We start from the raw sequence: 14,491 nt of genomic DNA, 5'->3' as shown, positions 1-14,491 counted from the left end.
ATAGAGGCAGAGGTTGGGCTTGCCAACATCTATATATAACAACAATTTAAAAAAAAAAAAAAAAAAGTGACTTTGAGGAAAAAAAGCTCAAAAACTTACTTGGATTTCATAGTGCCAATAAAATAGGTAATTACAATGGGGAACGGGGGAAGGGGGGAATCCAAAAGAATCTACAGAACAAGTCAAAACCTAAGAATAATAAATGTTTTTCTTAAGTCGCTGCTGTCAGAGTCCTTGCCCTCGCTGGGAGTCACAGTCCACCTCACCTCCCTAGGATGCCCTCCAACACTGTGCTGGTCTCTGGACCTGCTCTGGGGGCAGCTCAGATTCTAATCTGGTCCTACTCCTCTGCGTTCTTGCCTTCAGTGTCCACAGCTATCAGAACTAGTGAGTTTTCTCTTGTGGGAGCTCTCAATGACCTTTTATATATTCCCTAGACAGAGAGTCTGCCTCGTTGATTATGTGGATTTAATCTGCAGCTTGTGCAGCTGGTGGGAAGGTTTGGGGTCTTCTTCCCCTGGGTTTCAATTGTGATTTTATTTCCACTTCTGCACGGGGGTCGTCCACTGGGGTTTGCTCCTGAGGCTGCCCTGGAGGACTTGGGTTTGCCCCTCTGAGGGCCGGGTGTGGAGGTGCTGCAGCTGCTTGGGTCTCAGGTACTCGGGGGAGTTGGGGACTAGGGCAGCAGGAGATATAGTGCTCTAGAACGGCATGGCAACCAGAACTGGGCAATACACTCCAGTATTCTTGCCTGGAGAACCCCCTCGACAGAGAATCCCGGCAGGCCACAGTCCACAGGGTCGCAAAGAGTTGGACACGACTGAAGTGACCCTGCAGGCATAGATGCAAGACTTGTTTTGCCTGTGGCAGCTCTGCCCCAGTGAGGGTTGAGCATGAAGGTGGTGCGGCTGCTGGACTTGTGGGGACCCTGGCGGTGCCAAGTGTGCAGGGACACGGACGCCTCTGTTGCAGGAGTTGTGGCCCTATCAGGGTCTTTTTTCGAGCCTCTTGTAGCTGGCGATCAGAAGGCCTCCTTGGCCAGTCTTTCTCTATAGCTCTGCCCAGTCTGGCACTTAGAGGGATCCCTTGCCTGGGGTCCTTCTGTGTTATTCGGCATGTCTGGCTCTTTTAAGAGGCACCCTGGGTGGAGTCCTACTCTGTATTATGGTGCATCAGTCTCTTAAAGGAGAACCCTGGGTGGAGTCCTGCTCTGTAGTTGAGTACATCAGGCATTGGATGGGTCAGCATCTCTATTGTTCAGCTGTTGATGCTGGCGTGTGGGGAGAGAGAGAGGCTATGGTGATGGCTCCACCCCCTATGCATGACTCAGCAGTATCACCTGGCTTCCATGGCTGCCTGGCTTTCCTCCACAGGCATTTCCCACCACAGTCTCCTCCCTCACCTCCCCTCGATCCGTCTCTCCACAGTCAACAGCAGCCCTCACCCTGGGATTGCTCCCCAATCCCCAAACTCCAGCTCTCAGCCACTGCGCCTTCCAGGGGACCTGTGTCCCTGTCCGGGGTATGTATGGATGCAGCAAAGACTGTCTGATTCTCATTCTGTTTAGGCTGCCATGGATCAGCTGTTTCACTCTCAGCCTTAAATGTTTCTCCTCTGACTCAGACAGTTGCCCCACCGTGGGGATCGGACCCCTTCTTCAGTTCCACCACCCCTCAAGGGAAGGTCCAGTCCTAATAACACTCCTGTTTTCCCCCTAGTTCCTTCATCCTACCAAGTTTTGCATGGTCCTATATATTCTTTTCCGCTGATCAGGTACTCCTGTCTGCTCTCAGCTGGTGTTCTGCATGCACTTCTGTGTCTGAAGTTGTATTCTTGATGTATCTGTGGACAGAGATGTACTCTGTATCCATCTACTCCTCTGCCATCATGCTCTCTCCCCCCATATGGTTTTATCAATCCTAAAATTGCATTTCCTGACAAGATGACTTATCTTCTGATACTCCAAAATATGTGAAGAGAGTCTCACAAGACTTTAAGAGGAAACTGTGTCTACCTCTATTTTATCAGACTTTGAACACATTGGAACTGAGCTTTCAGAATCATCCTTCTGTTTCTTGTTACCTACACAAAACATCACCTTGTGCAAATCCTACTGATCAAAGGAATGGTAGTTTAAAGATAGGGCATGCTTTTGCAATGGTGGCTTTATTAAGAAATTACTTCCTATGTACTACAATTAAATCAGGGTTAAATTTAACCAGTTAAAAATTTTGAGAAGTAAACTTAACTGGAAAAATTTTGCAGCAGCCTTAAAACATAAATCTGTATTCTTAAGGAAGTCTTAAATGTCCTTCAAATGCGTTAGAAAGTAGATACTGGAAGTACAAAATCTTTGCTGTTTATCTCACAAAGTATTGGCATTGCTTTAAAAAAAATGTATGGGAAATATTACGTTGTGTACCTACAGTTAACTGATGCATATAATGAAATAACAGCAGGTATTTCTTATAATCTCAGGAGAAAAATGGAGCCATCTTTTGGGGAGCACTTTGGGTTATGCCTAATTGATAAGGTAGACTCTCAACCTGTAATTATTTTCAAAGAAGTTTTCTTTGGGCTTGTCTGAAATTGGGTGAGATCTGGAATTTGTCCTTTTATTAGGATAGGCAAGAATAACAGCCTTCAGTTCCTGAATTGTTCATGAAGTATATGAAATCTTTATTAGTCTCTTTATATGCTAACAGAAGTATTTATTTTTTGCTTATTTCAATGGCAGTGCATATAATTCACCAGTGTGTATTCATCCAATCCTCATTATTGATGGATTTTGTATTTTCAAGCCACCTTCTTATGTTTTTTTGTATTTCTGTGATTTTTCTTGGTGATTTTGCTGTTGGAAATGTCAGCCAACCATCTGCCAGAGCATAGTGCTGAAGTGTTGTCTAGTGTTCCTAAATGCTGGCAGGCTGTGATATGCCTTATCGAGTATGTACATGTCTTGGATAAGCTTGGTTCAGGCATGAGTTATAGTACACTTGGCTGTGGGTTGACTTTTAATGAATAAACAGATATTAAATAAGGTCTTATAGGTCTACAAGGTCTTGATCTCTACACCTACAAGACCTTCTAGAACTAACACCAAAAAAAAAAAAAAGATGTCCTTTTCATTATAGGGGAATGGAATGCAAAAGTAGGAAGGCAAAAGATACCTGGAGTAACGGGCAAGTTTGGCCTTGGAGTGCAAAATGAAGCAGGGCAAAGGCTAACAGAGTTTTGCCAAGAGAATGCACTGGTCATAGCATTCACCCTGTTGCAACAACACAAAAGATGACTCTATTCATGGACAACACCAGATGGTCAATACTGAAATCAGATTATCTTCTCCGCAGCTGAAGATGGAATAGCTCTATACAGTCAGCAAAAACAAGACCGGGAGCTGACTGTGGCTCAGATCGTGAACTCCTTATTGCCAAATTCAGACTTCCACTGAAGAAAGTACGGAAAACAACTAGGCCATTCAGGTATGACCTAAACCAAATCCTTTATGATTATACAATGGAAATGACAAATAAATTCAAGGGATTAGATCTGATACACAGAGTGCCTGAAGAAATATGGATGGAGGTTTCTGACATTGTACAGGAGGCAGTGATCAAAACATCTCCAAGAAAAAGAAATGCAAAAAGGCAAAATGTGTGTCTGAGGAGGAATAGCTGAAAAAAGAAGAGAAGTCAAAGGCAAAGGAGAAAAGGAAAGATATACCCATTTGAATGCAGTGTTCCAAAGAATAGCAAGGAGAGATAAGAAAGCCTTCCTAAGTGATCAGTGCAAAGAAATAGAGGAAGACAATAGATTGGGAGAGACTAGAGAGCTCTTCAAGAAAAGTAGAGATACCAAGGGAACATTTCATGCAAAGACGGGCGCAATAAAGGACAGAAATAGAATGGACCTAACAGAAGCAGAAGATATTAAGAAGAGGTGGCAAGAATACACAAAAGAACTATACAGAAAAGATCTTAATGACCTAGATAACCAAAATAGTGTGAACACTCACCTAGAGCCAGATATCCTGGAATTCAAAGTCAAGTGAACTTTAGGAAGCATCATTACAAACAAAGCTAGTGGATGTGATGGAGTTCCAGCTGAGCTATTTCAGATCCTAAAAAGATGATGCTGTAAAGTGCTGCACTCAATATGCCAGCAAATTTGGAAAGTTCAGCAGTGGCCACAGAACTGGAAAAGGTCAGTTTTCATTCTAATACCAAAGAAAGGCAATGTCAAAGAATGTTCAAACTACCAGACAATTGCACTCATTTTACATGCTAGCAAAGTAATGCTCAAAATTCTCCAAACTAGACTTCAATGATATGTGAACCAATAACTTCCATATGTACAAGCTGGATTTAGAAAAGGGAGAGGAACCAGAGATCAAATTGTTAATATCCATTGGATCATCGAAAAAGCAAGAGAGTTCCAGAAAAACATCTACTTCTGCTTCATTAACTACACTAAAACTTTTGACTATGTGGATCACAACAAACTGTGGGAAATTCTTAAAGAAATGAGAAAAACAGACTACCTTACCTGCCTCTTGAGAAACCTGTATGCAGGTCAAGAAGCTACAGTTAGAATCGGATATGTAACAACGGACTGGTTCAGAATTGGAAAAGGAGTACATCAAGGCTGAATATTGTCACCCTGCTTATTTAACTTATATGCAGAGTACATCATGTGAAATGTTGGGCTGGATGAAACACAACTGGAATCAATATTGCCAGGAGAAACATCAACAACCTCAGATATGCAGATGACACCACCCTTATTGCAGAAAGCAAAGAGGAACTAAAGAGCCTCTTGATGAAAGCGAAAGAGGATAATGAAAAATCTGGCTTAAAACTCAACATTCAGAAAACTAAGATCATTGTATCTGGTCCCATCCCTTCATGGCAAATATGTGGAGTAACAATGTCAACAGTGACAGACTTTATATTCTTGGGCTCCAAAATCACTGCAGACAGTGACTGCAGCCTTGAAATAACAAGACTCTTGCTCCTTGGAAGAAAAGCTATGACAAACCTAGAGAGCATATTAAAAAGCAGAAACATCACTTTGCTGACAAAAGTTTGTACAGTCAAGGCTATGGTTTTTCCAATAGTCATGATGTATGGATATGAGTGTTGGACTGTAAAGAAGGCTGAATGCCGAGGAATTGCTACTTTCCAATTGTGCTGCTGGAGAAGACTCTTGAGAGTCCCTTTGACTGCAAAGGGGATCAAACCTGTCAATCCTAAAGGAAATCAATCCTGAATATTCACTGGAATGACTGAGTCTGAAGCTCCAATACTTTGGTCACCTGATGCAAAGAGCCAACTTATTGAAGTAGACCTTGATGCTGGGAAGTTTGAGGGCAGGGGGAGAAGGGGGCAACAGAGGATGAGATGGTTGGATGGCATCACAAACTCAGTGAACATAAGTAGAGCAAACTCTGGAAGATAGTGAAGGACAGGGAAGTCCGGAGTGTTGCAGTTCACAAGGTCTCAAAGATCGGACATGACTGAGCAACTGAACAACAACAGCAATTAAATAGGTGTCTTTACGTGGAAATTTACATAAAACCATACAACAAGGTTGTGTATTGGGTGAGTGGTACAAGTGTTGAGGGCAAGATGACCATCAACCTAATCCTGTATTCTTCTCAGTCCAATGGCTCAGCATCACTCGTTCAGTATCGCAGGCAACTCTATAGAACATAACTACTACAAATAATGAGAAGCAGCTGTATTCAACCTGTATAACTACTAGAGAGTGAATGAGACTAAGGATTCATGGGCCAAAGGTGTAGTTCCTGTCCCCAGAGGGGGCTCACCATCAGTGGGAGAGATGGACTCACAGTGGAATGATTAGAGGAAGTGCTGTGACCGATGCAGGCAGTGCTAAGGGAACCTGACCTTGCCTGGGGGTGTCCAGGTAGTAACATGCAGGTCTGTAGCTGCGTATTGAGGAAAAGCATTCAAACAGTAAAGAGGGGATGTACAGCATGGAGGACAGCATGAAGTAAATGAGGTTTTATGTTTATTTTTAAACAAAGCATAATGTTGGTGGGGTTCTGACTCATGTTGGTGCCATGTTGTTGCAGAAATACACTATGGCAAAATGTTCCCACCTCTTACCAAAATGAACACTGAAGAAAAATGAAGAGCAGCAAAGAGCACCAGCAAAAATTTGCAGAACAGATATAGCCACGCTCCTCTGGAGTCTGATTCATCCACAGCCATCATAAAAAAGGTAGGGGAATAAATTATGTTACTGTTTTTTCCTTTTAAAATTTTAAATCATGTAGTGGTAAGAAAACAAAAAAGTACCTTTTTTATTCGGTATATATTTACTGAGTGACTTCTACATGTCTGCACATTGTTCTAGGCACTTAGGGATATGATAGTACACAAAAAAGGCAGGGGGACAGCTTTGAAAGAGCTGACATTCTAGTGGGAGGAGGTAAGTAAGTGGAGTTGCACCTCCCTATCCTCACGTTCAGCATCCTTGTTAAACTCTTGGATGGGGAACCCATGAATACAGAGGGCTGACTTTCCTATGTCATTTTATGCAAGAGACTTGAGCAGCCATGGGTTTTGGTATCCACAAGGGTCCTAAAACCAATTGTCCCCAGATACCAAGAAGTGATTGTCAATAAATGCAAAAGAGGCTGGCAGCCATTGATAATTATGAACATGATAAACAGGTTAATGAGGTAAAGAATAAAAAAAGGGCAACTTCTGTTTTAGTATAAAGAGAAGACCACTCAGAATTCTGAGCTGAGTGATGGAAAAGAGCCCACAGGGTAAAAGCTTGAAGATAGGATCTTACATGTGCTATGATCCAGAATCCAGATGTTCAAGAGAGTATTTGGAGAAGCATGATATAGAGAGGAAGTTGCAGAGTCTTTAGACATGGACAATTGTCTTGACTTTACTCCGGCAAAGACAAAAGCCTTTGGAGGGTTAATAGTAAAGAAGCGAGTTTATGTTATATTTGTAAAAGACTGTTATTTAGGTAGGGGTAGGGGCTCAGTCATTGTGGAAAATAGGCCACTGTCCCCTAGGCAAGTGAGCATGATGAGTTGGCTTGGAGACCTGGCACTGAGAATAGATGGATTTAAAACAGGTTTTGGATGTCCTTCCGCTGGTTTAAACTAGATGATCCCCAATGTCCTTTATGAATTCCCAAACATAATTCTAATTGTCATATGTAAGGTATGCTGCTATTTGTGTTTTAATGTACAGTCAGTTCAGTTCAGCTCGGTCATTCAGTCATGTTTGACTCTTGGCCACCTCACGGGCTGCAGCACGCCAGGCCTCCCTGTCCATCACCAGCTCCCAGAGCTTGCTCAAACTCGTGTCCATTGAGTCAGTGATGACACCCAACCATCTCATCCTCTGTCGCTCCCTTCTCCTCCTGCCTTCAATCTTTCCCATCATCAGGGTCTTTTCTAATTTCTAATGAGTCAGTTCTTTGCATCAGGGGGCCAAAGTAACGGAGTTTCAGCTTCAGCATCAGTCCTTCCAATGAATATGCAGGACAGATTTCCTTTTGGATGAACTGGTTTGATCTTCTTGCTGTCCAAGGGACTCTCAAGAGTCCCTTGAGAGTGGTAATTTATAACCATTGGTATATAATGGTGGTTATTTTGCTGGTTTATGGTGGTTACCATAACATAAATGGTAATTTATTTTGCTGTTTCAGTCTATGATGTATATATTTGTGGCTTCTGAAATTTAAAGGAGGTTGATATCACACTGTGAGAAGACATAAAATTCTGCCCTGAAATCTCATGTTCAAGGCAACACTTGGAGACTTGAGCCTTCCATATGCTTTTATAACAACTCCCTTCATTCCTGCATGGTTCCTAACTTCTGAGAACAGTGTTACTTGAGTCACAGAGAGATAGTTCATATTAAGGGTACCTTTCTGGATAAGAAATGAGTTTTTTAAAGGACCAATGGCTTAGCTTAGTGAAGCATAACTTAAAGACTAAAACTTTCCTATGGATTATTCCTAGGTGGAGCGTTAAAGAGAAAATGAAAATACTACTTAAAATTGGTGTTTTAAAAAGATGGGGATATGTAAAGAATTGTTTCCAAAATATATGAACAGCTCTTATAATTCAATATCATATATATATGTGTATGTATACATATATATAGTGGAATATCACTGATAGATATATCATAAATATCAAATATATATATCAATGGACTATATCATTTATATATATGTATTATCAATGGTATATTGAAAGTGAAAGTGAAGTTGCTCAGTCGTGTCCGACTCTTTGTGACCCCATGGACTGTAGCCTGCCAGGCTCCTCTGTCCATGGGATTCTCCAGGCAAGAATACTGGAGTGGGTTGCCATTTCCTTCTCCAGGGGATCTTCCCAACCCAGGGATCAATCCCAGCTCTCCTGCATTGCAGGCAGACACTTTAACCTCTGAGCCACCAGGGAAGCCAATGGTATATTATTCAGCCTTAAAAAAGAATGAAATGATACCATTTACAACAACATGGATGGACCTAGAGATGATCATACTAAGTGAAGTAAGTCAGACAGAGAAAGGCAAATATCATGTGATATCACTTATATGTGGAATCTAAAATACGAGGCAAATGAACCTATCTGTGAAACAGGAACAGAATCACAGACACAGAGAACAGACTGGTGACTGCCAAGGGGGAGCGAGTTGAGGAGGGACAGAGTGGGTGGTGGGGGGTAGCAGGGAGAAGCTATTATAAACAGAAGGGATAAACCGTAAGGTCCTGCACAGAGAACTGTATGTGTAGTCCGTACATACAGCGGAATATTAGTTATCCATTAAAAGTAAGTCAGACAGGAAATAGCATATGATATCACTTATATATGGAATGTCAAAATATGATAAAAGTGAACTTTTTTACAAAACAGAATCAAACTCACAGACAGAAACAAATTTAAGATTAACAAAGGTAGAAGACAGAAGGAGAGGGATAAATTAGGAGCTTGAGATTAACAGATAAAATACTGTATATAAAGTAGGTAGACAGTGAGATCTACTATATAGCACAGGAAACTGTATTCACTATCTTGTAGTAACCTATAATGGAAAAGAATTTGGAAAAGAAGATATACATAGGCACTTTCAAAATATGTACGTATGCACTTTCCTGGTGGCTCAGAGAGTAAAGGAGCCTGGCAAGCTACAGTCCATGGGGTCGCAAAGAGTTGGATACAACTGAGTGACTAACACTTTCACACTCATATATGCAGATATATGTATGTGTGTATAACTAAATCATTTTGTTTTATACCTGAAATGTTGTAAATAACTGTACTTCAATTAAAAAAAAAAAAAGACAGCAGTATGTGGATTCAACCAATGCTTTTCAGAGAAACTGATGCTCTCCAAAGACAGGGTTTCTATACTGGAGTGTGTATCCACTGGGCAGAGCTCACAGGTGGTGGTGGGAAGACAAAGAATTATGCAGTGACCTTGGCAGGGGGGTCCAAGATTTCAAGAAGCCCACAGCCACTGTTGGAGCATGGACCAACCTCAAGTCTGTGTTAGGAGGGGTTTTCATGAAAACTCAGCTGAACAACAAAACTCAGCAAAATACTGGGCCCTGCTTTCTAAGAGTCATATCTTTCTGAAGTGGTTCTAAATTTGGTTGCTATAGTCCCTTCCTCCATACCAGACCGCTATCAAAAGGCTTCAATTGTCATAAAAGGGCCTCAGTGCAGCAGTTATATAATGTCAGATATAGTTATATATAGTGTTATATATAGTATAGTGTACTATATAGTACTATATAGTGTACTATACTATATATAGTATAACTATATAGTTATATAGTGTCAGATAATTGTAAAGATGCCTCAGAGTACACACACAAAGGCACAGGATAGGGTTCAGCAGGTGAATGCAAGCTCAGAAAACATCTCAGAGGACTGAGACTTCCAGGCATAGCCCCCATTCCACGATACAGGATATACTTTGTCTTCTGATCATGAACCACCAAAATACATGTGTCTCAGAGGAGCCAAAGCTCAGACTTACTGAGGGGTATTTTATATTCCACAAAAGCAGCTTTGCAAACAGCTAAACAAGTACAAACCATCAATCCATACATTTTTGTCTTTCCCTGGTAGCTCAGTTGGTAATGAATCCACCTGCAATGCAGGCGACCCCGGTTCAATTCCTGGGTTGGGAAGATCTGCTGGAGAAGGGATAAGCTACTCACTCCACTATTCTTGGGCTTCTCTTGTGGCTCAGCTGGTAAAGAAACCACCTGCAATGTGGGTTAATCTCTGGGTTGACCCCAGGTTCAATCTCTGGGTTGGGAAGATCCCCTGGAGAAGGGAAAGGCTACGCACTCCAGTTTTCTGGCAAAGAGAATGCCATGGACTGCATAGTCTGTGGGGTTGCAAAGGGTGGGATGTGACTGTGTGACTTTCACATTCACATTCATACATCTTAGTGAACAGCATAGACAAGCTGGTCCAGGGTACCTGGGGTAGGTTTTTACTCTTAACAGCATAGTATAAATCACTAGCTAGTACGTTTCACCTCTGTCTTGGCCAAGAGTCAATACCAGGGTTTCAGATGCCCATCAAGAGGAGCACAGAGCTACCCAAGATCAACTACAATTTCACTTTGTCCTCAAAGTGAGAATTGAGCCCTGATGAAAACATTCAAGAAGACAAAAGATGGCACACCACATTCTGTGCTTGGTTTTGTCATCACTGGGCTGGATACAGCTCTTTGATTAGCTGGAGAGATCATTAAAAGGCTAGGCCTTAAATGGAAGTCAGAATTACTGTGAGAAGTAATTAGATTCTGAAGCAACAAGGGTAAAATAAACCTAAGAGTAATATTATTTTAGGTTGATTTCCCTAGAATCAGATGGTGATTCTAAATTTAGCTACTGGTGTATATGTTGGGGTGATGCTAGTTTATATCTTTGTAGTAGAGTAGGGATATGAGATAGGGAAGAGGAGAAATAGAGGAAATGTATTTTATCACTGCTGTGACAAGGTGCACAGTCTCATTCGGCATTCTAGATATAGTATAAAACATACCTTGGATTTGTCCTAAACAAGGGAAGGGAAATTGGGGGACACAGCCACATTCTCCCATCTGCCTTGGTTGAGGGCTTCTCCTCTGGGTGGGAGTGAGGGATGTTACATGAGGGAGTGAGAGAGTCCCAGGTGTTTGCCATTGGAAGCTACCATCGGGTCAGCATGTACAGAGGTGACGATGCCAAGGAATTATGGATGGAGAACCTGCAGTTCCTCCTGTAAGAAGTGACAGCAACGATGATGATCATGATCATTTTAATAGAACATAGGTCACATTAATTAATTGTATTTTTTTATTATCTCTAAGCTGTGTACTATACTAAATGCTTTTTGTACATTTTAATTTTTTATTATTTTTCATACATTTAAAAAATTTACTTGGCTATGCTCGGTCCTCATTCCTTCATGCAAGCTTTCTCTAGTTGTGGTGAGCTGGAGTTGCTCTTCACTGTGGGCTTTTCATTACAGTGGCTTCTCTTATTGCCCAGCACAGGCTTGAGGCTTGTGGGCTCAGCGGTTGTGATGCACAGACTTAGTTGCCCCACGTAATGTGGAATCTCACAGTACTAGAGATCAGACCTGTGTCCCCTGCATTGGCAGGCAGAGTCGTAACCACTGGACTGCCAGTGAAGTCCTTTACACTCATTTTATGCTTTTATTCTCATTTGTTGACCACTCACCCAGTCCATGCCAAAGTGAGATCATGGCATCCAGTCCCATCTCTTCATGGCACGTAGATGGGGAAAAAGTGCAAACAGTGACAGACTTTATTTTCTTGGGCTCCAAAATTACTGCAGATGGTGACTGTAGCCATGAAATTAAAAGATGCTTTCTCCTTGGAAGAAAAGCTATGACACACCTAGGCAGTGTATTAAAAAGAGACATCACTTTGCTAATGAAAGTCCATATAGTTAAAGCCATGGTTTTTCCAGTAGTCATGTATGGTTTTGAGTGTTGGACTGTAAAAAAAGGCTGAGCACTGAAAAACTGATGCTTTCGAACTGTGCTGCTGAAGATTCTTGAAAGTCCCTTGGACAGCAAGGAGATCAAACCTAAAGGAAATCAACCCTGAATATTCACTGGAAGGACTGATGGTGAAGCTGAAGCTCCAATAGTTTGGCCACCTGATGCCAAGAACCGACTCATTGGATAAGACCCTGATGCTGGGAAAGATTGAGGGCAGGAGGAGAAGGACAGAGGGTGAGATGGTTGGATGGCATCACTGACTCGATGGACATGAGTTTGAGTAAACTCCAGGAGATAGTTAAGGACAAGGAAGCCTGGTGTGCTGTAGTCCGTGGGGTCACAAGGAGTCGGACACAACTGAGCAACTAAACAACAACAATGCTCTGTCCCAGGTTGGAGGCAAAGGGAATATATACCTTATAACCACAATCCTACAGCATATATATTATTCTAGTTTCAGCTTATACATGGGAAGATAAAGTTGTCTGAAGTTAGCCAAAATCTGTGGAGTAACACATATAGAAAACTGAATTAGGATCCAAATTCTGGTTTGTCTACCTCCAAAACCATCCTTTGGCCATCATTATAATCCTTACTTAACTAGTTATCATTGATATTTTTCTGACACTCATTTATTGAAAAATTGGCAGGTGCTGTTAGGTTTTGTGGTACAAAATAAAAGTTTTCCCCTGTTTTCAAATAGCTTGAACATTTCTGGAAGAGAAACACAAGAAGCTATGTGGTGATATAAGGGGCTATGGTAGACGTATGTTGCAGCTATTAAATCAGATCAGGAAAGAACATCCATCATTGCTGCATAACGAATAAGCCCATAACTTAGTAGCTTGAGACAATAAGCATGTATTATTGCTCATAAGTCTCTGTGACCTGAGTTCTGATCTGGGCTTGGTTTGTTGGTTTGTCTGCAATCAGCTGACAGGTGGACTGGGATTCCGATAGTCTGAGGTGGCTTCCGGTGCCTTTCAGATAGCCTGAGGTGCATATCCAGTGATTGATTGGGAAACTCAGCTCTCCAGCCGCCTAGTCCAGGCCCACCCGCATGGGCTGGGGAAGATTTAAAAGAGTGAATGATTTTTTTGAGGCCTAGGCTCAGATGTCACCTCTGCTGTGTAGGCCAAAGCAAATCACATAGCCAGACCAAATTTGAGGGCTGCGGAAATAGTCCAAACTTGAGGGATTTTGGTAAGAAGAGCTTCAAAGACATATACAGGAAGGGAGATTGCAATTGACCAAGAAGAGAAACATCTTGATTAAAATGTACAAGGTGGGGCTTCCCTGGTGGTCCAGTGGTTAAGACTCCACACTTCCAATGTTTGGGATTGTGGATTTGATCCCTGGGTAGGGAACCGGCTTCCCACATGTCATTCAGCCAAAAATAAAAATAAAATAATAAAAAAAAATTGTACAAGGTGAGTAGTTGTTCCTCAGCAAAAAAAAAAGAAGCATGTTTAAGGCAAGGACAGTAGAATGTGTTCAGAGACACACAAAAAAGGTGTCCCATGATGCTGTCAGATGATTTGGAAGTGAAGGCATCAGGGGTGCGGGGAAGGGAAGGGCTGAGCATCGTGCACCAAAGGGAACAAGATTAAAGACTAGAAACACAAAAAAAAGTACCAGAATTCAGGAAGACAAAAGTTAATTTGCAGGCAGAATAATAGTTTATTTGTGTTTATTCCAAAGAGAGAAAGAGGAAGGGAGGGAGGAAAGAAGGAAGAAAATACTGTGATGGGTACTTGAGAAAAAGGTGAGGTTTGGAATGGGCCTGAATGTAAGAAATTTTCGGTGTGTGATGGTGTTTGTGGTTTCAGGGAGGTAATGCAATGATGCAGACTAACGTGATAGACTCTCTTTCTGTGATACAACTCCTGTAAGTGTGCTAAGCACATTGAATGGGTTTTTGTAGAAACAAATAATTTTTGGATTGTGGTCCCAAACTCAAACTTCCGAGGCTCTGGACCCTCCAAGGTCAAGTTTCTGGGGCAGGCTAGGAACATATTTATAGGGAGATCTGTGCCTGTGTGTTTCCATTGGGATGTGCGTGTGAAATAGTAATTTTCAGTTCATGGATTTCTTCACTCTGAGACTAAACTGTAAATTAAACAGCAGCCCTATTCTGCCGTTTTCCTGAGCTTTTACTGCTCTTTGGGGCCTGTGTTTTAAGTGTGGTGCTTCCCAAGTGACCAGATGCAGCCAATTCTAGCATGAGACTTAACAGGCTGACATTAGGAACCCCAGCTCCTTGGAAGCAGAATGAGAACTTGACTGGAAATACATGCTGGCAAGACCCGTGAATGGCAAGCCAGGCCAAAATACCCACCCACCCTCGCTGGCTCGGGGGCTGTATTACATTCATTCTTCTTTCCCAATCTATTTCTAAAAAGTGAGATAAAGAAGGATTTAAAAAAACAAAAAGAGGTAAAATAAACAGAAAATAGC

The 14,491-nt window shown here is 41.8% G+C and overlaps 1 protein-coding gene across 1 annotated transcript in view; it reads left to right on the top strand.

Moving 5' to 3' along the window:
* The window catches only part of PAK5 (p21 (RAC1) activated kinase 5), a 392,301-nt gene that overhangs the window by 165,519 nt on the left and 212,291 nt on the right, over nt 1–14,491 (top strand). Inside the window, exon 2 of the mRNA XM_043884728.1 lies at nt 6,098–6,246. The gene's annotated coding sequence lies outside the window, so the exon portion shown is untranslated. The remainder of the gene's footprint in view (nt 1–6,097; nt 6,247–14,491) is intronic.

The sequence above is a fragment of the Cervus elaphus genome, chromosome 23 (assembly GCF_910594005.1).
Source record: "Cervus elaphus chromosome 23, mCerEla1.1, whole genome shotgun sequence".
NCBI lineage: Eukaryota > Metazoa > Chordata > Mammalia > Artiodactyla > Cervidae > Cervus > Cervus elaphus.
The sequence above is the reverse complement of the archived record's forward strand: the minus strand, read 5'-3'. Positions and strand labels throughout refer to the sequence as shown.